At 44.1% G+C, this 26,704-nt stretch overlaps 1 protein-coding gene and 1 long non-coding RNA gene across 2 annotated transcripts in view; one reads left to right on the top strand and one right to left on the bottom strand.

The window, feature by feature from the left end:
• The window catches only part of BMP1 (bone morphogenetic protein 1), a 176,246-nt gene that overhangs the window by 5,117 nt on the left and 144,425 nt on the right, over positions 1 to 26,704 (top strand). The window lies entirely within an intron of this gene.
• Positions 14,231 to 26,704, bottom strand: part of LOC148125022 (uncharacterized) — a 60,693-nt gene continuing 48,219 nt past the window's right edge. The window contains exon 4 of the long non-coding RNA XR_015744615.1: positions 14,231 to 14,447. This is a non-coding gene — a long non-coding RNA (uncharacterized LOC148125022). The remainder of the gene's footprint in view (positions 14,448 to 26,704) is intronic.

The raw sequence follows: 26,704 nt of genomic DNA, 5'->3' as shown, positions 1-26,704 counted from the left end.
AAGAAACGCACAGAGTGATCAGCATTTACATCGATAGAAGGTGTAGATCAGGGGTCTCCAACCTTGGCAACTTTAAGTCCCATGGACTTCAACTCCCAGAATTCCTCAGTCATGGGAATTGAAGTCTACAAGGACTTATCCTAGGACTTACCTGTGGACTTCAATTCCCAGAATTCCTCAGCCCGCAAAGCTGGTTGAGAAATTCTGGGAATTGAAGTCCACAAGTCTTAAGGTTGCCAAGGTTGGAGACCCCTGGTGTAAATTCTCTTCCTTTTACTAGATTGACACAGTTTATACAGATAAAGATTCTATCCTGTCCTAGGATTCTGGTATAAGCCATAATGATTTCAAAGAAATCAGTACTGTAAGGCTCACTCCTGATTCCAAAACATAAATCATCACATCAAATGCTGTAACCTTGATTTTTCTCTCTCTCTCACACACACACACACACGAAACCGAAGGGCACTGAAATTGCTGTGATTGATTTCCAAATAGGTATATTCAGAAGGGATGTGACTAAGATGCTGAGCTTGTCGATCAGAAAGGTCAGCAGTTTGGCGGTTCAAATCCCTAGCACCACGTAATGGAGTGAGTTCCTGTGACTTGTCCCAGCTTCTGCCAACTTAGCAGTTCAAAAGCATGTAAAAAAATGTGAGTAGAAAAATAGGGACCACCTTGGTGGGAAGGGAACAGCGTTCCGTGCACCTTCGGTGTTTAGTCCTGCTGACCACATGACCATGGAGACGTCTTCGGACAGCGCTGGCTCTTTGGCTTTGTAATGGAGATGAGCATCGCCCCCTAGAGCTGGAAACAATTAGCACAGATGTGCGAGGGGAACCTTTACCTTTATATTCAATGTTGGCGTTTAAGTCTTGACGTACAACCGTTCATTTAGTGACTGTTCACAACGGCACTGAAAAAAGTGACTTTTGACCGTTTTTCACACTTATGACGGTTGCAGCATCCCCATGGTTATGGGATCAAAATTCAGACGATTGGCAACTGACTATATTTGTGACAGTTGCAGTATCTCCTTTTGTTTCCTTTTGACAAGCAAAATGAACGGGGAAGCCAGATTAACTTAACATGTTACTAATTTAACAACTGCAGTGATTCGCTTAACAACGGTGACAAGACAGATCATAAAATGGGGGCAAAATTCACTTTAACAAATGTCTCACTTAGCAGCAGAAATGTTGAGCTCAATTGTGATCGTACGGTTGAGGAGTTACCTGTGATTTGAAGACACCCTTTGAGAAAAAGGTGATTTTTCTATATTTCACCTCTATGCTGAAGTAGAGCAGATAATTTACTGCCTGCAGGCCACATGAATTCCTAGTCTTGTTTGGTTTCTATTCCCATTTATGCATGCTTAAGATTGCAGTCTGAGAATTTAGAACAACTTATGTGTCATGCAGTCTTCAGTTAGAACTTCATCTTTTATAAGAACCTCTTTTTTTTTTTTATCTCCTATGAAATTTCTAGCTCTGGTAGTTAAAAACAATACCGTTTGTTTGTTTCTAGGTCTGAAACTCATTAAGAGTGTTGTACAGAATAGGATTCCAATTCCATTCTTTCTTTGGGTGTTTATCATTTTTTATTAATTGATCAGAGTATAAAATATGAAGAAAATGAAAACAATGGGAAACTAAGAGAGGAAAAGGGGGAAAGGAGACCGTGTGGGGTAGAAGGGGAAAAGCGGGGGAAGAAAGCACTGACTTCTGAATCTCTGAGTAGAAGATAATAACATAACTGCCTCAAGGTTTTACTTTTACACAATAATATAGACTAGCCATTTCTATAACAACAAACCTATCTAATGAGCGAAATCAAAGTTTCATTTTTTTTTCCATCACAAGCACAAAATCCAGAAGCAGTTTCCACTCTTTGAAAGCCAAATTCCTGATTTGAAGGATCCGAATCAGAATTTTGACTTTGTGTAAGCTGAGCTAATGTGCCAGTGACATTTCTTCAGAAAATCCTCACTGGTAGACAGCATCCAGTGTGAACAAGAAGCTTGTTTTCTTCCAGAGCTGGACTGAGGTTCCCAAAAGCCAGGTGTCCTGTGATAGGCATGTTGAGACTCTAGAAAGAGTACAGAAAAGAGCAATAAAGATGAATAGATTAGATTAACAGAGTTGGAAGGGACCTTGTAGGTCATCTAGTCCAACTCACTGTCCAAGCAGGAGACTCTACACCATTTCTGACAGATGGCAGTCTCTTCTTGAAAGCCTCCAGGGATGAAGCTCCCAGAACTTCTGAAGACAACTTCTGTTCCATGGGTTGATTGTTCTCACTGTCAGAAAATTCCTCCTTATTTCCAGGTTGAATCTCTCCTTGATCAGTTTCCATCCATTATTCCTTTGGGTGCTTTAGAAAATAGCTTGACCCCTTCCTCCTCTCTGTGGCATCCCCTCAAATATTGGAAGACTGCTATCCTGTCTCCCCTGGTCCTTCTCTTAACTAGACTAGCCAGGCCAACCAGTTCCTGCAACCGTTCATCGTATGTTTTAGTCTCTGGTCCCCTAATCATCCTGGTTGTTTTTCTCTGCGCTTTTTCTAGAGTCTCAACATGATTAGGAGGATAAAACATATAAAGAACAGTTGCAGGAATTGAGTTTGTCTAGTCTACTGAAAAGAAGGACTAGGGCTGACATGAGAGCAGTGTTCTAATATCTAAGGGGTTGCCACAAAGAAGAGGGAGTCTAAATCAATTTTCAAAAACACCAGAAGGCAGGACAAGAAGCAACGGATGGAAACTCATCAAGGAGAGAAACAACCTAGAACTAAGGAGAAATTTACTGACAGTGCAATTAATCAGTGGAACAACTTGCCTCCAGAAGTTGTGAATGCTCCAACACTGGAAGTTTTTAAAAAGATGTTGGATAACCATTTGTCTGAAATGGTGTAGGGTTTCCTGCCTAGGCAGGGGGTTGGACTAGAAGACCTCCAAGGTCCCTTCCAACTCTGTTATTCTGTTAATTTTAATCAGCCACTGTTATTGTTTTTAACACTTAACAGTAGTGTGGGTTTTTTTCAAACATCACGTGCTAATGTTTTAAGCAAGCGTCAGTGAAATATTAGCAGGTTCTATAGAAATACGTTGGAGTACTAGAGAGACATCAAGTGATAACCTTAAATGGATATTTCTTTTGAAATAGTCCAGCAATTGCCTGAGTGCAGAGCAGCAACTTGTACAGATTCTCCCAAAGATGCCAATGTAAATGTGCCCAAAGAGGCCGTATTTCACTGAAACAGGGTGGTTTATTCCCTATAGTGAAAAACAATATCTTTTCAAAAAGCATTCAGAAATCCTCATTTGTACAGTTCGTTAATATCCTGATTTATGGCTCTCTCTAGTCAGAGAGCTACTGTCCATTTACATATACATGAGCTCACATATGCAGATTTTTACGGTATTCAAAGCATTCCTTTGGGAAGTGTGATTTCCCTCCGCTGTGATATTCTGGAAAGAGTTTTCTAAATTATGTAAATACAAAAGCATTTAAGATAGGTTTATCCCTGCTTACACTGCTTGACCCATGCTTATATAGACCAATTCCCCAGGGCTGGCTAGGGAATTCTGGGATTTGAAGTCCACACACAGTCAAGGTTGAGAAATCCTGTTTAGACAGTCAGGCCATCGGAATGAATTATTTCCCTTGTACTTGAACACATATTTGCTGAAGTGTCTGGATTCCAATCTGGTGAGAAGAAATTATTAGCAGTGCTGGAATATTTATGCCATGTTATAATAGGTAATGAAGCGCCATGAAAAAATATGCACCCTTCCTTTTAAAAACAAAACAATAATAAAATAAGAACAGAATAGCAGAGTTGGAAGGGACCTTGTAGGTCATCTACTCCAGTGGTCGCCAACTGGTGGGCTGGGGACCACTGGTGGTCCACGAGAAAATGTTGATGAGAATTGTCCCCCTCCTCCAAAGCAATAAATCCAGGCTGCGCAGGAACACAAGGATGCGCCACCCACGTGGACTGCCCTCCCACTGGCCCCCATCCTTCAGCCAAGCACAAACCTTACCTTGAGTAGAGCCACGCGAGCTGGAACTGGAGGGTAAGACCAACGAGGGTGGGTGGGAAATCCCCCCCAGGATGGCTTGCTGATGTTGGTGGGAAAGTTGGTCCCATATTCCAGAGCTGCAGTAGTCACAAGACTGGCCCTCTGGTCATCCTGGAGCAGCTTCTCCAATCCATCGCAGGCCGGTGCACCCGGGTGGAGGAGCAGCTGCTCTGGGATGACCAAAGGGCCAGTCCTGTGACTCCTGCAGCTCTGGAACATGGGACCGACTTTCCCACCCACGTCAGCAAGCCACCGTCAGTCAAAATTCATATTAGTGGTCTGCGGGATTTAAAATTATGAGTTTGGTGGTCCCTGGGGTCCAAAAGGTTGGCGCCCCCTGTGCTAGTCCAACCTTCCCTGCTCAAACAGGAAACTCCAGGCAAATGCTTGTCCAAACTCTTCTTTAAAACCTCCAATAATGGATCAGTCACAACTTTTGGAGACAAGTCATTCTGCTGATTAATTGTTCTGACTGTTAGGAAATTCCTTCTTAGGTCTAAGTTAGGCTGCTCCTTGATAGGTTTCCACCCATTGTTTCTTGTCCTTCTTTCTGGTGCTTTGGAAAATAGGTCGAACCCCCTCTTCTTTGTGGCAGCTCCTCAAATATTGGAACACTGCGATCATGTCACCTGTCATAATGTTTCACCCTGGCTAGCAGTTAAGCTTTCTGAATTAGTATATGTGATGACCCGGGGTGGGATACAAACGCAACACAGTCACAAAAACAGGTGAAGCCCCTTTAACTCCTTCAACTTGGCTTCGAAGTTCCAAATATCCGTGACCGGAGACAAAAAACTTCCCCACAAACAGTTAGAAAAAAAGAAGAAATGCCATTCAAACTAAACATTCCTATAAATTATAAATAGAAAAAAAACAACACGAACCACACTGAAGCAATTAAGGAGACCAGGCAAGATAAGGGCTTGAAGACGTCCACAGATATCGGAACACACACTGGGAAGGACACCATAACTCAGATAAGAACTGACAGACTAGAAATATTTTTGCGCTTTGTTTGCAGCACTGGCCTATGTGCATGTCCGTCCTTTTAAGCAGTCCTCACAGCTGCAGCCCATGAAGGGGATCAAGGCCCTTTCCTCCCCCGTAGACCATGCCATTCATGTTTCTCCCTTATCCACTCCTCCCTGCGTGCCCTAGGATGGAGAGGGGATGGGCCTGGGTCTTCCTCTGACTGCCCAGCCAGCCTCTGCCCTTCCCCAACTTCCTCCACAACCTCCAGAGCCACACTTCCACTCCTCTCACCTGTTCCTCCTCTCCCTCAAACAACAGGGGCATGACAGTATATTCTACATTTTTGGAAGGTCTGAGCAGAGCACAATGTATTTAGTAATACAATTTATTCTTTGCACACCCTACTCCTTCAACAGCGTTCAGATTTTCATTGCGGCATCGTGTTATATTTACAGATAGTCCTCAACTTAAGATCACAATGGAGCCCAAAATTTCCATTGCTAAGCAAGACATGTGTTAAGTGAGTTTGGCCTCATTTTATGACCTTTTTTGCCACAGTTGTTAAGCGAATTGCTGCTGTTATTAAGTGAATTGTGTTATTCTGACCAAGGCTTCTGAGACCGTAATTATGCACACTCTTATTTTAAAAACAAGTCTTGTTTTATTGCAACGCTGGGAATTGTTTCCATTCCCAGCCAGTAATGAATCTCAAACAGTCCCTTGAGATAAGCACCCACCTTTCTTTCCCGTGAAGTGCTGCCAATAACAGGAATGTCAAATGAACTAGGAAAAAAAACCAACCGAAGCACAAAGAGCTTCAAGAACGAGCCTGAACTGAACGAACAACTTTGCTTCCTGCAAAGGTTTTGTCATCTTTGCCTGTCCTTTATACCTTATGGGAGGGGCAATCACCTCCCAGCCTTACTCCCAAGTTGCCCCTTTTGTTTCTAAAGAGCCTCTGGAGGCTCCAGAGTCAGCACCCCATTCCCAGATGGTCCCGGGCCCATCTCTGCATCAAATGCAGGACCCTCGTCCAAATATTCTCTAGACTTCTGGACTGATCCCTGTTCTTCCCCACTGTCCAATTCTGCTGCCGGCTGCCAGCGAACCACAACATGTGTGATCATTTAATGAATGTGGCTTCCCCTGTTGACTTGGCTTGTCAGAAGGTCGCAAAAGGTGATCGCACGACCCCAGGACACTGTAACAGTCATAAATATGAACCAGTTAAAAAGCGTCCAAATTTTGCTGGCGTCACCATGGGGCTGTTGCAATGGTTGTAATAGCAACAGCCATAACACTTAGACTTACTTACCTCTTTCCAGCCTTCTCCAAGTGGTTTAAAGAGTCAACAAATTGCCCCTGGGTCCTCGTTTTCCCCACCTTGGAAAGATGCAAGACTGAGTCAACCTTGAGCTGGTCAGGATCGAACCGCTGGCAGTGGGCAGAGTCAGTCTGCCATACCACAGTCTAACCACTGCACCACCATGGCTCTTACCTAATTGGTGTAAGCGTGCAAAACAGTCATAAGTCACTTTTTTCAATGCCGTTGTAAGTTCGAAGGGTCAATAGGCAAAGGGCTTAACTTGAGGACATCCTGTATCTATTTGTTTGAAAACTCTTGAAGGATTATCCATAACCGGCATTGGGTGTTTATTATAGCCTGACCCTATTGATGGGTGACCATTGGTGCCTTGCCATTTCTAAAAACGTCCACCACATTCTTTTAACGAGGGAAGGCAGATATACGGGAGCCAGGATAATACTGCAGAATCCACTCTGGCTCGGTCACCAGGACCAGAGATTTGGTCTTCCGAGCTTTTGAACTCGCGCTCGAGCATCCTAAGGGAACTTCTCTCTCTCTCTCCAACTCGATGTCACTCACTCCCACTGAGTCACATGACACACACACACACACACACACAGCCACGCCTACTCAGGTTTTGTGGCTCTCGGTGTTTTCTTTTCTATGGGAAACAGGTATCCATGTCTCTCTCTCTTTGTGTCTCTCCCTCTTTCCCTCTCTCCCCCTCCCCATTCTTCTCTTCTCTCCCTCCCCCCTCCTCCTCTTCTTCTACTTCTTTTTTTCTCTCTCCCTCTCTCCTCATCCTCTCCCTCTCTCTTTCCCTCCCTCCCTCCCCTCCTCCTCCTCCTCCTCCTCTTCTTTTCTCTCTCTGCCTCTTTCCCTCCTTCCCTCCCCTCCTCCTCCTCCTCTTCTTTTCTCTCTTTCCCTCTCTCTCCCTCCCTCTCCCTTCACCTTCTTTTGTCTCTCTCCCTCTCCCTTCCTCCCTCTCCCTTCCTCCCTCTCTCTTCTGGAGGAGAGAAGTTCCTTGAAGATGGGCTCCAGCATCAGTCCAAAAGCTCGGAAGACTAAATTTCTGGTCCCTGGGTGACTGACCCAGACTGGACCTTCATGCAACATCATTTCAAGTGCTGGATGTTATGCTCCACATCATGCCTCACATCCCCGTGTAGCTTTAGCCTTCTGAAGAAAAATGGATGGCCTCCAGCGCCTCGTTCTTCTTCTCAAATTGCCTTCCTGATCACTCTGTCCGCCTTGCTCACTTGCCATTTGGGGCTTCCCCAGACCCGTTCTCTGAATTCCCAGAAAGCGCCAAAGGGATGACTCCTCCCTTGGGAAGCTAAATCAGATTCATCAGATAAGCGAAGTAGGGAGCATTCCTTTGATTCTCCCCTTACAGAATTACAAACCTAGAAGGAGGAAGGGTTTTCCCAGAAGCAAATCTTCATCCCTTCTCTGCCAGAGAATTACCTATTTGATTGGCACGTGATAAACGGGGGGTGGGGGGTGGGGAAGGGAAGGAGATGGCATTTGCACGGTGCTTTCTGCATGACAAACGGGTAAGAGACAAGCCCGACCTGCAGCAATTGTTGATCTGTGAGATGACAGGTAGAGACTGTCGTCTTCTCTGGTCCGCAAAGGAAAGTGAGGCGAGGAAGGAATAGCAGATAATTGGGCTGGTTAGCGGTCACAGTGGGTGCGCTGATTACCTCTGCGTGCCTCAGAAGAAAACTAACCTTATTTGCAATTTCAACAAAGGAGGAAGGTAGACTTGGTATCTTCATACCATTTTCTAATTGCTTACCCCTTATCTGTGTCTCAGCCTACTCTTTGCTGTTTAACTACTTTCCAGCAAGCAAACTTAAAAGTCCTTCCTTCCATCTTTCCTTCCTTCTGCCCCTTCTCCTTCCTTCTTTCCTTTGTTTCCTTCCTTCTTCTCCTTTTCCTTCTTTTCCTCCCCTTCCTCCTTCCCCTTCCTCTTCCCTCCCTCCTTCCTTCTCTCCCTTCTTTCCTCCCTTCTTTCCACTCTTCCTTCTTTCCTTTCTTCCTCCAACTTTTTCTTCTTTCCTTCCTTCTTCTCCCCCTTTCCCTCCCTCTCCCCTTCCCTCCCCTTCTTCTCTCTTCCCCTTCCCTCCCTCCTTCCTTCTCTCCCTTCTTTCCTCCCTTCCTTCTTTCCTTCCTTCCTTCCTCCAACTTTTTCTTCTTTCCTTCCTTCTTCTCCCCCTTTCCCTCCCTCTCCCCTTCCCTCCCCTTCTTCTCTCTTCCCATTCCTTCCTTCCTTCCTTCCTTCCTTCCTTCCTTCCTTCCTTCCTTCCTTCCTTCCTTCCTTCCTTCCTTCCTTCCTTCCTCCTTCTCATTCCTCCCTCCCCAACTTAGAGCTATATTGCTAGAGGTACCTATATCCCTTCACTCTTTTTCTCAAAGCCAGAGCCAGGATGCTTTGTGCTGTTCTGTTGCCTGCAATTCTTTTGTGCTGTAAGGTAAGCCGTGCTACTATGATGTGTGATAACGTTTACCAACAGAACATACATTGTTAGATATTTAAATAACTTGGCAATGTTATCTGCATTCCCCCCCCCCCTTCTCTCTCTTTCTAAAGAGGGTCTGGTAGACTCGAATTGCAATTCTGGCAAGAGGTTGCAAACCAAGTTCCAGTTCTAGGAGAAACCGTAGGATTGGGTTATAAAATAAAAATCCACGTTCAAGTGATGAAAGTGAGTGTTGACAAATCAGAAGTGCCAGAGTTCTCGTCTTCAGGGTCTCACTCTGGATACAGTTAAGCTTCCTTCTGAAGAAGCCATTGTTTCCTTGTGAGTGTTGCTTGAAATCACCTCTCTTGGACTCAGTCTTGCTGTGGGATGGATGGCCTTTTTCTACCCGGGGCCGGTCCTTGAACGGATAATAATATGGCTGGAAGGGATCCAAGACTAGATTATTACCATATGTTGAACACGGGGCTATCCCAGAGGTTGACTCTAGACTTTGCAGCTGGTGCAAAATGCCACAGATAGCTTGTGGAAGAAAATGGTTATACCCCTGGTGGCTAACTTTTTTGGGCTCCTGTGCCAAAAATTGTGCTCATGTGTCAGCACCCAGAAGGCAATGCGTGCGCCCCCCACACCCCCTGCACATGCGTGCACGATCCCCCCGCTTCCCCCTTATCGGCACTGCGCATGCATGTGCCTCCCAGCTGATTTTTCACCCCATTTGAGGCCTTTTTTGGCCTCAAAATGGGTCCATCTCATCACTTCCAGTATTTTCGGAAATACAGGAAGTGATGAAACGGGACTGTTTTTCGGCCTCCAAAGGCTGCAGAGGCTTCCCTCGTGCCTCTGGGAGGCCAAAAAAGTCCTCAAACTGGCTGAAAAATCAGCCTGGAGTCGCCCACATGCGCAGTGCAGGTAAGGGGGTGGCGGGTGTGTGTGCACACATGCCTTCTGGGTGCTGGCACGTGAGCGCAATTTTTGTCACATCTCTGGCATGCGTTCCATACATTCACCATCATGGCCTTGGCTTTCAGCTCACATACCAAGAATAGAATGGTGTCATTATTATATACAGGCAGAAATACACAGAACCAACTTCCTGGTGTGTACGGTACGAACAATGCAGCAAACAGGTTCTTCAAACTCGTGTTAACATTATCTACTTCTTCAAAGGCATCATTGAGTGAAATTGTTGTCTTTAAAGTTTTAAAAATAGCTAGGTATGTCCTATCCTCTCATCCCGCTTCTGATAAGGAACGCTTTCTTCATTTATTACATTTATTTTCTGCCATTCCTTTAGAAAATTAAAGGCGATGCATAAGGGACTGTCCATTCATCTTCCAAGCATCTCTGGGAAGTGAGGGACACAGAGTAACTGATTTGCAGTGATCTCATTCAGGTCAAACTAAGCCGTAGTTTAAATGAGGGGCACCCAACCCTCAAGCACACTACTGGGTGCTAGGCTTTTCGGGACTGGGCTATGGAAGTAGCAAATGTGCACATGCATGCATTCTCCACTCATGTGAGCAGCAGGCAAGCACATGTGTTTCATTTGTGTGAACGGCGGGCAAATAGACCTACACACACACACTCATCTGCTGTTTGTGCAGAACCATTCCATCTCCCCTACGCCCAGTGGTGGGATTCAAAATTTTTACTACTGGTTCTGGCTTGGTGGGTGTGGCTTGGTGGGCATGGCATGGGAAGGATACTGCAAAATCCCCAGTCCCTCCCCACCCCACTAACCTGCTTTCCAGCTCCGTTCTCCTGTACAGGGCAACCAAAGAAGACCCAGCCAATCAGCTGGGACTCGGGAGGCAGAGAATAGAAGGGGGCGGGGCCAGTCAGGTGGGATTTGCCAGTTCTCCAAACTACTCAAAATTTCTGCTACTGGTTCTCCAGAACTGGTCAGAACCAGCTGAATACCCACCTCTGCCTACGCCCCACTGGTCCACAAAGCCATAAAGGCTGGGGGACTCTGGTTTACAGAAAGTAACTCCAGTTGAATATAATGTTAGGTAAGAATTCAGTGAGCAAGTTTCCTAACTGAGGGAGGATATTGCCGGAGCTCACCTGGGTAAGGGAGGCTGAAACAAACCCAGAACCATCTTGGGATAAACTGCAGGAAGATTGTCCACCTTATGCAGGACCTACATTCTCTTGATATCTAAACCTTAGGAAGTGTGATGAAGATAGAATTATAGGGCTGGAAGGGACCTCAGGATTTCTTCTGTCTTCCGGATGCTCTAATTATTTTATCACTATAGAAACTACAGCGAAGCATAATCTACCATGATTTGGTGCACTAGCTAAGGTGGAGGACCACAAAACAGGAGACTGTGAGTTCTAGTCCTTCCTTGGGTATTGAAGCCAGCTGGGTGAGTTTGGGTCAGTCGCACCATGTGTTCTATCCTAGGCCTTCCCCAAAAAGCGCTAAGTCAATTCTGAGTCCTGGCAAAAACCTCTTTTATTCCATTAATGTGGATTTATTTCATTCAGTCAGCCAACAGCTTGGCAAACAGTCTTGCAAAGGTATGGTAATGAGCTTTATCGTAATTACGTTTATCAATCTTGAAACGCTGCCTAGTAAATAGTTCCACACTCAGTGCTGGCAGGGAAGGGCTGGGTTATACAGACAAATCTCCATGAGGCTGGAACGAACAAATGGCCAAACAAGCGAGTTGTTTCCTGCAAAAGCCCCCTCCCCTTTTGCTTCTCTTTTAATCCTGACGGGAGGGGGCATTCATCATCCACCTGTGGCCTCACTCCCATGTTGACTCTGAGTTCTTAATTGTGCCTTCCTTTTGGTACCTCTGCGCATGCACAGACTGGGAACCGGTTCCACGTAGCTTCCCTGTCTCACAGCTGTCCATGCCCGAAGGCAGCGGATGACTGCCAGCCTGCCCTGGCCCCATCCCTGCCTCTGATGCAGAGCCCTCACCCGAGCCTTCCTCAGCCTCCAGGACTGGCCCAGGTTCCTCCCCAACCTCCTCACTACTGTCCGACTCTGCTGCCAGCTTCTCCAGCTGTCAGCGGCCACAATACCATGTACCACAGCGGTTGTTGTGGGAAAAATAGGCAGTGGGAGCATTAAGTGTAGATGCTGCCTTGAACTAACTAAAAATAATGGTGGGATAGAAATTAAATTAGATCAGGGTTGCACTGTGGAATTCTTGGTGCTCTCTGGAGTCCTTGATTGCTTGATTGCAGATTTTTTGTTATGAGACCAAGTAATATCTCAAGAGAACTGTTGGAAAAATCAAAGGAAAATTCTGGTGTATCCAGCCACGAGAGAATAAGTGAAATATAAATCCAACAAATAAATACACAAATGTTATATGAACATGATGAGTGATTAAAATCGATAATCTCTAGGTCAGTGGTGGCTAACCTTTTTGGGCTCCTGTGCCAAAAATTGTGCGCGCTTGCACGCTCGTGCTCGCGTGCTAGCACCCAGAAGGCAATGCGCCCCCTCACGCCCCCTACGCATGCCCGCGCAATCCCCACCCACCCCGTGCCCCCTTACCTGCACTGCACCTCACACCTGATTTTTCGGCAGTTTTAAGCCTTTTTCAGCCTCCCAGAGGCTTGAGGAAGGCTTCTGCAGGCTACTGCGGGCTTCTGCAGGCCGAAAACTAGGCCCATTTCATCACTTCTGGTATTTTCAGAAAAACAGGAAGCGACAAAACAGGCCTAGTTTTCATCCTGAAAAGCCTGCAGAAACCTGCAGAAGTCTTCCTCAAGCTTCCGGGAGGCTGAAAAAGGCTTCAAACCATTGAAAATCAGCAGTGAGGCATGCCCATGCGCAGTGAGGTAAGTTTGCTTGCAGCTCGCATGCCAGCACAAATGGCTCTGCATGGCCCCTGTTGCACGCATGCCATAGGTTCGTCATTACGGGTCTAGGTAAATTTACCTATTATGTATTTATATGCCCTACTATTCTACCTATCTAGCTCAATTGATAGATATTTTTGATCATGTGCCCTGTCCATCTTGCCTAATTCTGTTAAACTCTTCTTTTAAATATTTTGCTCTTTCAGTTGGTTTTAATCGTTCAACTACATTGTAAGCAATGATCTGTCCTAACTTAAAATATGAACTAAATTGATCTCACCTTAAACTCTAGTGAACAAAATGCTGGTGGATGAAAACCTTTATTTTCATTTGATTTATACCGGGTTGAAGACCAAAGAGAGACCCCCTCCCTTAATATCTGCTTCTACTCCAACCTCTCTTTTTGTTCTTGGTTTTTCTAGCATTCAGCTGCAACTTAAAATCATTGCACTCAAGATCATTGAGTGCATTTGGAGATGCACTCTTGACATATCATTAAATTGGGACCACATGGAATAGGATTGATTAGTACTTCCATTAGTTTAATAAGAGGTCAGTTGAACCCATATAACCAACCCAAGACTATAACTCTTAAGGATGGTACTGTTTCCCCTATCTTCTATATATATATATAAAAGCGAAATGCCACTCACGCATCATCACAAAATCTCCAGAACTGTAAAGCCTACAAATTTGAAATTTGCCACGTATGTTCTTCTTGGCTTCTAGTGCTCACCAAGAAAGGATTTTTCGAAATGACCATCAGAGCATTAATATTTCCTATATTATTATTATTAACACGCTCTGATGCTAAAGAGTTCTACTCCCCTCCCCACCTGAAAAGAAATCTCTTCCAAATGCAAAACACAAGTAGAGGAGAGGAGTTTCAGTTTCACAGCACCAAGCAGCTTTAGTATAGAACAGTTGAGCTAAGCCACGCCCAGGCTCCTTGCGGTCTCCTTCTTGCTCACACAGCAAATACTCTTTCAGTTTCCAAACAGTCCTCAACTCTCATACACTGACAGGACGCTAGCCAGAGGAATACCAATGGATACTGGTAGGTAGAGGCAGAATTCCCCGCCCCTTATTTTCCTCCCCAAAAACAAAGCCCGATCACATAATTTCATAGCTAAGCACAGGTATAGAGCTAGTTGTATAATAATATACATACAAATTAGATAGTAAAAATGTTTTTTCTTGCATCCCATGCTTAGCAAACTTATTTTTCTTCATAATAATAAATACCCAAAATAGGGTATATCTTTAAACCATATTGTTCCTACTAAAATAATACCAATAGCTTTTTGGAGATTAGACCAAAATGGGAAAATAAAAACCACACTTCATATTTTTATAACTCTTTACCCTTTCTTAAAATGGGGGCATTTTTTAATCCCTCGATTTTTAACAATATCCTTTGTTTACAAAAACGAGTGCCATTTTTTGAACTCTCGACCACATTTCATTTCTGAGAGTAACTCCAAAGTTTTATATGCTGCTAATGTATCTGGACTGAAATGTAAAATCAAAACCAGTTGTGAGATGCTGTGAGCCAGCAGAGAAAGGAACAGGAGGAACTCCAGATATAAACAGTCAACAGATGACAGAGGAATTTGTTTGAAACGTACCTTACAAGTGGGAGGCTCAGTCCAGGTTGTAAATGTTGTTCCAGGAAGGACAGGAGTATGCATGTCAAAATGTCCCGGGATACCTTTGTCAAATCCCTTGGTAAAATCAAGATATATTGCATCCACAGCGTATCCACAATCTGCTAAGGCTATTAACCAAAAAGCCAAAGAAAAGAAAAAGAATTAGACAAAACTTAGTATTGCAAACCTGTGCTGACTTCTAGTGATTATTATATTGTTTTCAAGATTTCTCTAGTTTGACTACATTTCCTTGACTCCTATATTTCTCCCCTGTTGAAGTTAGGGACAACGTGGTTAGCTGGCACTTCATCTCTTCCCAAGGATTTCTCAAAATCCCAAGTGCTTTGGCCAGATCACCTGAAAGTTCTTTAACTGCCCTAAGATCAGAGGTGGTATTCAGCCGGTTCTGACCAGTTCTGGAGAACCGGTAGCAGAAATCTTGAGTAGTTGTGGGTGCTCCAACCGTGGAAGGTTTTTAAGAAGAGATTAGACAACCATTTGTCTAAAATGGTATAGAGCAGTGGTGGGATTCTACCAGTTTCCCTACCGGTTCAGTGATCGCGCACTTTGCGCATGCGCGATCCTAACGCATGCACGCATGCGCAGCTTTCCAAACACCAGCTGAGGCTTGCCACGCCAATCAGCTGAGAGGATAAAGAACAGAAAAGTAGCGGGGCAGGTGAGAGGGCTGATCCTGCACTTTTCTCTTCTTTCTCACCTCAGCTGATCCTCGGAGTTTTTTTGCTACCGGTTCGGGAGAACCGGGCCAAACCGGTAACATTTCACCACTGGTGTAGAGTTTCCTGCTTGAGCAGGGAGTTAGACTAGAAGACCTCAAAGTCCCTTCCAACTCTGTTATTCTATTCTCCCACCAGGTCTCTGTTGTGCCTGTCCAGTTACTTATATAACAAACTCAACTTGTTATTGAAATATTGCTTACTTCTCATATTTTTCTAATTAATACGTAGACAGTAAAAGTCCTGAGCTGATGTTTGAGCCAATGTTCTTCTTGGTTTCTCCCTAAGCTACCCTGAATTATATGTTAGATGTTATACTGCTTGCAGAAATAGAATATTCAAGTGAGTGATTTTGCTTCCTGATTGGCTTAAGGGCCCTGCTGGATCCAGGATCGAGAACTGAGGTTTGGCTCTGTCTGTGAGCATTCTGGAACTCTTATCTTCTATCAGCTAGAAGTAAAACACAGCCGGTATTTATAGAGAAGTTCCAATGTGCAAAATGCTACTCAGTCCTGACCAATGTTTGCTACCGGAACATTGGCGCTTGCACAGATAGTTTTCAACTTTGATTAGTGACCGTTCGAAGTTACAACAGCACTGAAAAATGTGACTTATGACTCTATTCTGAATGTTGCAGCAGCCGTATGGACCCGTGATCAGAATTCGGCAACTGGCCTGTACTTATGTCGGTTACGGTGTTCCCGGGTAAAACTCCCTTAAGCAAAACCTGTCTTGCTTAACAACAGAAACGTTGGGCTCAATTTGGCTGCAAGTCGAGGACTGCCTGTATTGTTCATTGAAAAAGAATGCATTTTGTTAAACCACAGAAATGAAGTGTACACATTCCTGGAGAATTGTTGCCATAGGGTTATACAGAGATGTCCATTTATTTCAGAAGACTTCCAGAATCTGTGCAGGAAATGTTACTGGGATAAATGCAGGATCAGTCAAAGTGGCTTTTGCTTGCTGGGAGAACATTTGAGAAGGCTAAGGACCCAATTCTCTGTCCTTGAAATTGACAGTCAATCAATCATATTCAGAGAAGGTAGCTCGCAGAGGTGGTATTCAGCCGGTTCTGATCAGTTCTGGAGAACCACTAGCAGAAATTTTGAGTAGTTCAGAGAACCGGCAAATCCCACCTCTGACTGGCCCCACCAACCCCATCTATTATCTGCCTCCCGTATCCCAGCTGATTGGCTGGGTCTCCTTTGGTTGCCCTGCACAGGAGAACGGAGCCGGAAAGCAGGTTAGTGGGGTGGGGAGGGAATGGGGATTTTGCAGTAACCTTCCCCCAGGAATGGAGATTTTACGGTATCCTTCCCCTGCCATGCCCACCAAGCCACACCCACCAAATCATGCCACGTTCCACCAAGCCACACCCACAGAACCGGTAGTTTTAAAAAAAATGACTTCCACCACAGCTTTTTTTTCTTTTTTCATCTTTATAAAGAGTTTTTTCTTTTTAACATGTACATAACGGTGAGGGGAACACGCTTGAATAACTTCAGGTTTCTCCCCAAACCCTACAGTTGCTAATCGTTGGAATAACTCTTGCTCTTACATTCACAAAGGATTGATTTTGCTAAGGTTTGGAAATGAATGAGATGAGAAGAATAAATTTTAGGCGGTTATTATTAAATGTGTATGCCTCCCCATCTCACTCTTGGAGCGACTCAGAGTTCCCTGAGGATCGGTTCATGGAGCATTCCAAATGTGTTGGGTGATAATTCTCAGTAGACGGAAGGACACTTAATCTAGTTTATCAGAAGAGGAATGTCAACTCATAAAATATTTCTATAGTCTATGGAGTCGCCAACAGAAAGGGAGCGGGGAAAAGGGGTTTGATAGAGCAATGCGACAGCTTGGAAATCGAAAGTGCATTCCATAAATAGTTTTTCAAAGATAGTAACTAGGTGACTGAAGTTTCTGCCGCACAATTATCTAACTAGAGAGCATGATTGATGACTCTTGGCTATGGATGTGTCCCATTGGAGAATATGAATTAGGATACACCCAGGGGGTTGGGGGAAAACCAGGGTCAAGGGTGACAATGAATGATGTGTCTCAGAGTCAGCTACACCCAGGCAGTGCTTGCATGTTTAATCCTAATAAATCCTTTTTTAAGTTTTGGAAGTTTGGCTCGAGACTCACGATTTAAATGGGGGCAACTGCTGGAATCCTGACAAGGAAGCTGTTCCAGTGTTTGAATTCAGTGTGGCTGAATTTAAGGTTGCGGCTTGGAGCTTCCATTGACATCACCTTTTCTAGAGAATAAGGCCCTTGTTGTGGAAGCAGTGCAGGAGGTTGTTCTTCCCAGTTCATTGGGTTAGAGGTCCCCAACCCTGGTTCCATGGACTGGCATCGGGCCATGGCATGCCAGACACCGGACTGTGCAAACAAACGAAGCCCCATCTGTGGGATGCAGGCAGCACGCGAAACAGTGGCCACTCTGATAAGAACCGGTCCCTGGTACCCCAAAAGTTGTGGGGAGACCCCTGCATTAGAGAGCCAAAGGTCTAAAGAATTTTAACTAGAGGTGATTGAAATGCCTGATGAAGAGGTAACTTCCTCCCCTTATGGTGGCTGTATGGATAGCATTGATGATTCCTATCGTTGATATAATTCTTTGGATGTCGAGCATCGCATTATCTCAGCCATGTTTACCAAAGGAAGCCTGTCATGGCAGGCTAGTGGTTCTATTTAGGTCCGTGTTGAAAGGGAAGTGACCACGTGGCTGACGTGGCCAAAGCGCGAAGCGGGCTCAAGCATGACACCCAGTTCGGCTTTAGTGTTACATGAACTAGCAAGCCAACCCTCAGGTTTTGCACGCTCATTCGTTTGGTAATCCCCGTTTGCTTCTCAGAAATGTTGCCTGGGGCATTTAGCAAGAATACCATTAAAGCGAGGCAGAATGGAATGTAAAATACCTTACCAATCAATTAAAATGTCATTAAAAGAGATAAGGGAAGGGAACCAACAGGACACAACAAGTTAGCGCCCAATTTAGCGCAGAGGTTTTACGCCAAGGGCATGCCCGATTAATCAGGTTTTTGCATGCCAGCATAAGAGACAGCTTACCTGGGCTCCCTTGGCAGGGGTTCCAAAATTTGGGAATGACAAGGCACTTTTCCCCTGGTCTTGTTAACATGGCTCTAGGGCGTACCTGTTTCAATTACAGGTAGTCCTCAACTTACAACGGTTCATTTAGTTCAAAGTTACGGCGACACTAAATTGACAATGTAATTGATTATACAAAAGATATTAGAAAAAATAGTGAATACTATAAAAACCAGAAATGATTATAATGTAAAGGGTTTGTAACGAGATTATTATATTACGATTTTAAAAAGTGAGGAATGAAAATGTAGTAAAACTGCCTAGGTAAAATTTGATTAAATGGAAATAAAAAGGAAACATGAAATGGTTGTATGAATATCTCTGGAATAAATATAAGATTTATTGTAGTTTGAGGGGAAATACCATGTGGATCCTGACTATGTTAGTTTTATTTTATTCTGGTTTTTGGTTTCTTTGTTAAACATTGGCTTTGAGAATTAAAGAAGATAATACATAAAATAAAATAGGTGGTAAGCTGGAAATGAAAATAATAGGGGATAAAGAGTGAAAATATGCTTGAGGATGAAATGTTGTTGCTATTAGATTAATGAATTTGAAAAATGAAGGGAATAATTCATTTAAAGATCAATGGAATAGATAACAATTTGATACGAAACTAGATAAGAAAGCTGGAAATGTAATTATGATTATGTATGTACGTTGTAACCTGGAATCATATTGCTCACTTGAAGAGATGTATAAAATATAAAAATTTTCTAAAACAAACAAAAAAGTTACGGTGCCACCAAGAAGTCACTTATGACCATCTTTCACACTGTTGCACCATCCCCCACAATAATGTGAGCAAAATTCAGTTGCTTGGCAATTGGTTCACACTTATGACCATTGCAGTGTCCCCAGGAGTCACAGGATTTCCTTTTGTGACTTTACTGACAAGCCAGGTCCATGGGGAAACCGGATTCTCTTAGCAACCGTGTGACTAATTTAACAACTGCAATGATTCACTTAACAACTATGGCAAGAAAGGTCGTAAAATGGAGCAAAACTCACTTTAACAAATTTCTCACAGCAACAGAAATTTGGGGTTGATAGTGGTTGTAAGTTGAGGACTGCCTGTATGGTATAGCAACATTCCTTGTTGTGGCTCCGATTCCTGAGCCCGTGCTGTTACAGGAAGAGGATTCGGAAGATGAGGAGGAGGAACTGGGAATGCCTTCCTCCCCAGGACCTTCCTCTCTGGCAATGCCTTCCTCCCTGATAATGCCTCAGGTTTCATCGGACAGCCGAGAGGAACAACCTGAGATTAATCAGGAGGAAGGCATATCGGAGCAGCCCCTGACAGGGAGTCAAGAGGAAGAATGTTGGCTTGATCCTAAGCAGCGTCGTAGAGAGAAATGTGAGCAGCAACATAGGAGGCGTGGGAGGGTCAGAGAGTGAACTGAGTCATTGAGCCACACCCCACAGGCGATAAAAGTGGGTGTGTTGTCAGCTGGAACTTTGTATGGGACAAAGTTTAATCTTACTTCAAGTTTTTCGTTGTGAATGATTCTTGTGGTCTGCCTTGTAATTCTCTGTGAGTAGCTTTTTACTTGTTATCACTTCAGACTTGGCAGGCAGAGCATGTTGGAATGCCAAGGACATTATCAGTTCCAAAGAATTAACTCTGTGAAGTCCGAGCCAGCCTGCCTGCCTGTGTTTGTGTGAGTTTGTACTCTTTCATCTTTTGGGAAAGAAGAAAGGTGAGACAGAACAATTCCTAATGATGAACAAAACCAAATCAAGAATCTGCTCACCAAATAAAAGCAAACTATAGTTTGTAGGATCAAAAAAACACAGCCAGTTGTTGAAACGTACCGTGTTTCCCTGAAAATAAGACCCTTTCTTGTAATTTTTTGCCACCAAAAAAGGCACCAGGTCTTATTTTCAGGGGATGTCTTCTATTGACTAACCTCACTTGCGCGCGTTGCCCCCGGCCTCCTTTTCACTGTCAGAGGCCTTCAGGAAGTTTTTCTTCTGTGGCCGGCAAGGCTTTCCTGATAATAGAGCTCTGGATCGATCCAGAGCTTCTTTGTTCTCAGCTACAGAGGCCTTCAGGAAAGCCTTGCCAGCTGCAGAAGAAATGAGCCAGCAAGGCAGGTGTCGGGATGTGTGAGGCCTGGCTGCAACTGTTCAAAGGTAAGTAGTAGGGCATCTCCACCACCCCCGCCATCCCCACCCTAGCTTAATTTTTACCCATGCACTCGAGTCGGCAGGATCTTATTTAGGGCTTATTTTGGGGCGGGGGTAGGGCTTATATTGGGTGCGTGTTGTAAAAATCAAGCTAGGACTTACTTCCAGGGTAGGTCGTATTTTTGGGGAAACCGGGATAATAAATAATAATAATAATAATAATAATAATAACAACAACAACAACAACAACAACAACAACAACAACAACAACATAATTACACCGGTCCCATCCTTTTGTCCATGACCAGGTAACAATCGCATGGCAGAATTGCAGTTATTGGTGTATTGATTTGGAATTTGGATTTGACTCTGTCAACATTTCTGCTTAGTCAAATTCTCCAGCTGGCTGAGGATAATTAAAATACGGAACAAGCCTGGAAAAATTATAGATGGGGGAGAGAGAAAAAATCTAGCACGGGGAAAGTACTTTCCACAGTTAGTAGAAGATTCCCCTCTCTGCGGTTGTTGAGAGAGAGAGAGAAATGTGTGGAATAAAAGCAAGAACAAATCGTTTGGAGTTGGCAGAATTTAAACAGAAAGGCGCATGCTGCAGTGTATTTGCCTAGTCTAAACATTACCTGCCTTTTCCATAGATTTTTCCAAAAATAACTAATTTTAAAGTGAAAATTTGAGTGCTTGTTCAGCTGCAGATCATTTATCAGGGCTCCTCCAAGAAAAGGAGGTAGGAGCTAACCTAAGCACAAATAGAGAACAGAGGCAACCCTCGACTTACAACCAAAATTGAGCCCCAAATTCCCATTGCTAAGTGAGACAGTTGTTAAATGAGTTTTGTTAAGTCACTTTACGACTTTTCTTGCCATAAATTCTTGATACGTAGTTGATTAGGTGCTTTGCGGCAACATATTGTCTAGGGCCGGGATGGCGAACCTATGGCATGAGTGCCACAAGTGGCACGCAGAACCATTTGTGCCGGCACGCGAGCCGCAGGCAAACTTACCTCACTACGCATGCGCGCGCCTCACAGCTGATTTTTTTTTTGGCTGGTCTGAGGCATTTTTGGTCTCCTGGAGGCTTGAAAAAAGCCTCTGCAGGCTTTGTGGGCTGAATAATGGGCCCATTTTGTCATTTCCTGTAATACTGGAAATGATGAAACGGGCCTATTATTCGGCCTGCAAAGCCTGCAGAGGCTTTTTTCAAGCCTCTAGGAGACTGAAAAACACCTCAGACCCTCAAACTGGCCAAAAATCAGCTGTGAGGCACAGTGCAGGTCAGGGGACATGTGAGAATTGCGCACACATGCATGGGAGGCATGGTGGAGGTGCCCGTTGCCTTTTGGGTGCTGGCACCCAAGCGCATAAACATAAGCACACCCACAATTTTTGGCACAGGAGCCCAAAAAGGTTAGCCACCACTGGTCTATGACAGGGGTCTCCAACCTTGGCAACTTCAAGCCTGGCGGATTTCAACTCCCAGAATTCCCCAGCCAGAATTCTGGGAGTTGAAATCCGCCAGGCTTAAAGTTGCCAAGGTTGGAGACCCCTGCTCTAGAGAGTCATCTTAAAAACTTACCTCCATTGGATTGAAAGACAATGAAGCACAGAAGAGGTGACAGAAGAGTTGGAAAGTCTGGGCAAGTACTGTTGTGAAGTCCCACACAACTACTCACAATCAAAGAAGCAAGAATGACACAGGTTTCCATAGGGTAACTTTAATGCTAGTCTTGTGGAAAAAGGAGAATCTTGGGAACTGCAGGAGAAATTCCTTACTTATAGTAAGTTCTTTAAGGGGGAATGCCACTGAATAATTGAAAATTCTTCCTCCCATTTTACTAATACCAGATTGAGTGGCTATTTATTAGCTACCAATGGGTTCATCTTCCCTGTTTCGATTGTGCCTCTTCTCTTTAAATTTACTTTTTCCAGCTTCCCCACGATCTCTCACAACTATTGTACAACAACTAAGAAGACAAGGATGAAGTTGGACAGTATTCAGATGAAAATGCTAGCTTGTAGGATCTCCTCTGACACAGCCCTTTTAAAACACTGGTGGAAAACTGGATAATTCCTTATCATGGGGCCATGTCCATTGCCATCAGCTTCGGTCAGCTAATGGCAAGGGATGATGGGCAATGTAGTCCAAAATACTCAGAAAGCCAACTTGACAAGTTTCTGCTCAGATCTATGGTTCCTTTAAGGCTGGGGCTGAATTTCAGGATCTGCCTCCAAATTATAAATTATGGTCCACGGCTATAACCTCCAGTTACACCCATATTGCATTGCTGATTCTGTTTTTGGCAGAGCCAGGCTTCCTTGACAAACCTAACTTTAATGAAAAGAAGAAGCAGAGTCTTGTGCTTGTAAAATGATATTCCCACAGCCGTTGTTTTCTCTGAAGTCTTAGAATCTCTTTTCACATCAAGCTGCAATTGTTCTCATGGCCACCATTTTCAGAATAACCGTTTCCCCAGACTGGACCGATCAGTAGGAAGTCCTCGGATGTACTCATTTTACAGCCTTCCTTGCCACAGTTGTTAAATCAATCACTGCGGTTGTTAAGTTACCAACACAGTTGTGATGTCAACTCATAAAATATTTCTATGATCATTTTAGAGTTGCCAACAGAAAGTGAGGGGGAAAGGGGTTTGAAAGAGCAGTGTGGCAGCTTGGAAATTGAAAGTGCATTCCATAAATGTTTTCAAAGATAGTAACTAGGTGACTGAAGTTTCTGCCGTGCAAAATTCTAACTGGAGAGCGTGATTGATGACCCTGGGCTATGGACGTGTCCCATTGGAGAATATGAATTATGATACATCTAGGGCAGGCGGAAAAACCAGGGTCAAGGGTAACAATGAATGATGTGTCTCCGAGTAGGCTACACTCAGGCAGTGCCGGACAGTTTAACTCCCAATAAATCCTTTTTAAGTTTTGGAAGTTTGGCTCAAGACTCATGATTTAAATGGGGGTAGCTGCTGGAATCCTGAAGTGAATGACATCCCTATTGACTTGGTTCATCAGAAGGGTGCAACAGGTGATCACATAACCCCGGGACACTGCAACCTTCATAAATATGAGTCAGTGGCCAACACATGACCATAGGGGTGCTGCAATGGTTGTGTGAAAAGCGGTCCTGTCCCTTTTTTTCAGTGACGTTGTAATTTGGAATGGTTGCTAAACGAAAGTTTGAAACTTGAAGTCTGCTTTATAAAATCTATAGTCTAGCTAGACCCTGTCTTCTTTTTTGTAATCTCCTGCAGTCTGTCAATGGAGGTTCTCAGTCCTCCAGGTCATGGTTGTCCTAACGGTGCTTTTTTCAAGAGGCAATTGGACTTTCTGGTTTTTCTTTGAAGATGTTTCATCCCAAAAGCTTCTTCAGCTCTGACTGGATGGTGAGGAATGGAAGGATTTATACTCCTTGCAGCCCGCTGGTCATTTGCATCCTTTTAGAGGGTCATTGAGGCCACTTGGAGGTTTATCTGTGTCATTCCGTTTACAGCACTCAGGTGTCTCTGATGACACAGATAAACCTCCAGGGGCCTTGAGTTTGACATCCCTGAACTAGCAATTCCTCATGAATCTGAAGCTAGGCTAAGTAAGCCATCTGTTACACCACGCTACCACACTTAACCACATGTAGACAACCACACATGGTTTGATTTCCAAACCGCCTACAGTAATGGCTTTGACAATGTTAAATATTTCTTGGTCTCCTTGGTCAAGTTGCCGTCCTTATTCTAAACCATTAACTCCTCTTTCTGAAACGAAAACGGCTTCTTTCTACTCTATCCCCAAGGATTTCTAAATCTTTTATCAAATAATTATCTCCCTCCTCCTCGCTTCTTTATAACTCTTTTAACAAGGGCCCATTGGGGGAATTTTTTTTGGCTCAAAGTTTGTTTCTATCGTTGGTTTGAACTTGCAGATCAGATCCAAGAAATACCATCTAGGTTTTTCTTCTTCTCTGTGTGTGCCAAGACAGGCAAATTTCAGGATCAAAGTCCTGCATTTTTTTTGTTTTCATAAATATGATAGCTACAGTCAGTACTGTAGTACATAAGACCGTATCAGACCACATCCCTTCACAGGGATTTAGTGGGAGTGCATGTGTGATACATACAGATAGATGCAGGGATAGGTTGCTGAGGGTTCGCTGAGGTTCAAGAGAGCCCCTTGCAAAGATTCTGTGCAGTTTGGAGACCCCCCCCAAAAAATCCCACTCCTGGCTGGCCCCGCCCAACCTGCTTTGCCCCTCCCAGGAGTCCCCAGGTGGCCCGTTTGGGATGCAGGTAAGTGCAGGGTACACATGGAGGCTCTCGGAAGTTCAGGAAGGCCGGAAATGGGTTCGTTTCCAGCTTCCAGAGAACCTCGGGAGCCCAGGAGAGGCCGTTTTTGCCCTCCCAGAGGCCAGGGAGGGCAAAAACGCCTTCCCCCCACCTGCCATGGTGCAGGAGGCCAACTAAACCATGGCCACATCTACCTGGCAACTGAGCAGAGAACACTTTGCTAAAAATTTTGAAGCCCACCCCTGGATAGATGTGTAGAAAGAAATCCTGTCCTACGCTTTTGCTGACAATATCTGAGTAAAAGAGACATACTTTTTCTACAGGACAATCTCTGGTACTTTTGCAGTGAATTTACATATATTGATAGGGATTAGCCAAAAAAACCCCTCCTACTCATAAGCATTAATATGGAATTAATTTAATATTTAACTTAATTAAATTAATTAAATCTCGATTTTGATTTTCATTCTGGTTTTAATTCCTTATAATACTGAATGGTTGGATTTGCTTCCAGTGTTCCATCTCTTAAAGATAACTAGTACCTTTGAGACTGCTGAAACTCTGGCCCAAATGTTTAGTGCATGTTTATGTTGTACATATTGCCAAGAGGATGTTGTAGATAGAAAAAGCAACCATTATAAATCAGCTGGTTTAAGGCATTTATCCCTTCTTGGATCCAGAAAGTCTAATAAAACATTTTCCTTACTATCTTCAGGTTATAGTGTGTTATGTAAATCAGGATCAGGATTTAATCACTCATCAATTACGGGCCAAATATGTCTAGCAAGTCTTCAAGGTGTGCCAAAGTTGCTTTTTCAAAAGGCAATTGGACTTCCTTGAGGTTTTTTTTCTCCTTTGAAAACATTTCACTTCTCATCCAAGAAGCTTTTCAAGAAAACATTTTCAAGAACAACAAAAACAAAAAGAATGAAGGAAGTTTTGTTATTTTTTTTGGAAAAGCATCTTTGGGATAACCATGACCTGGACGATTGAGAATCTCCATAGACACTTTTCAAGGTGGATCCCTGTTTAATATACCTGGAACCCATTGGTGGGCTGCTACAGGTTCACCCAGGTTCAGGCGAATGTTATGGCTGGTTTGGCGAACTGGCAAATCCCACCGTGGCTGGCCCCTCCCACCCTGCCCCTCCCACCCCTCCCCTCTTCTCTCAGGAGTCTCTACACATCCACGTTTTGGATGTGAAGTAAGTGCAGGGCCCTCGCGGAAGCTCGAGGACGGCAAAAAATGGCCCCCCTGGAGGCTCCAGAAGGCCAGAAACGGGCCTGTTTCCGGCCTCTAGAGGGCCTCTAGAATCTGGGGGAAGCCATTTTTGGACTCCCGGAGGCTTGAGGAAAGCCTCCAGAGCCTGGGGAGGGTGAAAACGCCCCCCCCCATGGTGCAAGAGACCAACTAGGCCACGCCCACCATGGCTACACCCACCCAGCGACCGGGCAGAGAACCAGTTGCTGAAATTTTTGAAGCCCACCCCTGCTGGTACCTAAAATTTGTTAAGATTTGCTAAAGTTTCAAAGGGAAGACACTAGTTCTACAGCGAAGTCCCAAATGGCAGTATTTAAAGAAATTTCCATTCCAGAAGAATATAGATGTTAAACATCAGTAAACGTCAACACACAGTGGAACCAAATGGGCTGCTGAACTCTCAGATACAGGCAGTTACGTAGATGACCCTACACAAAAGGTGCAAGGCTTTGATTTTCCTTGCCAGCATTGGTCAACTCTGAATAGGATCCGTACCCAACATGGTGTCTGCCAGGACTCATTGTTTAAGTGGGGTCTTGTCTCTACCCGCAGTTTGACTAAAGTTACATTCATACAGTCATAAGTGGTTGGAGATGGGTGAAAGGAAGGATAAGATTAATAGTAATAGTAATGCAGACTTAGTAAATAGTTTGACTGTGTTGAGGAAATTATTTGTTTAGCAGAGCGATGGCATTGGGGAAAAAACTCTTCTTGTAACCAAACTGTAAACTATATTGTTGTACCAGTTCAAAAAGCTTTAGTAATCATCCAAGTGATCATAATTGCTGTGATAGTTATCTAAAGTGATTATTGTGATATAATAGACCGATG

Source organism: Pseudonaja textilis, chromosome 9 (assembly GCF_049901715.1).
Source record: "Pseudonaja textilis isolate UNSWEBS1 chromosome 9, rPseTex1.2, whole genome shotgun sequence".
NCBI classification, from domain to species: domain Eukaryota; kingdom Metazoa; phylum Chordata; class Lepidosauria; order Squamata; family Elapidae; genus Pseudonaja; species Pseudonaja textilis.
This window is presented reverse-complemented; position numbering and strand designations above follow the sequence as displayed.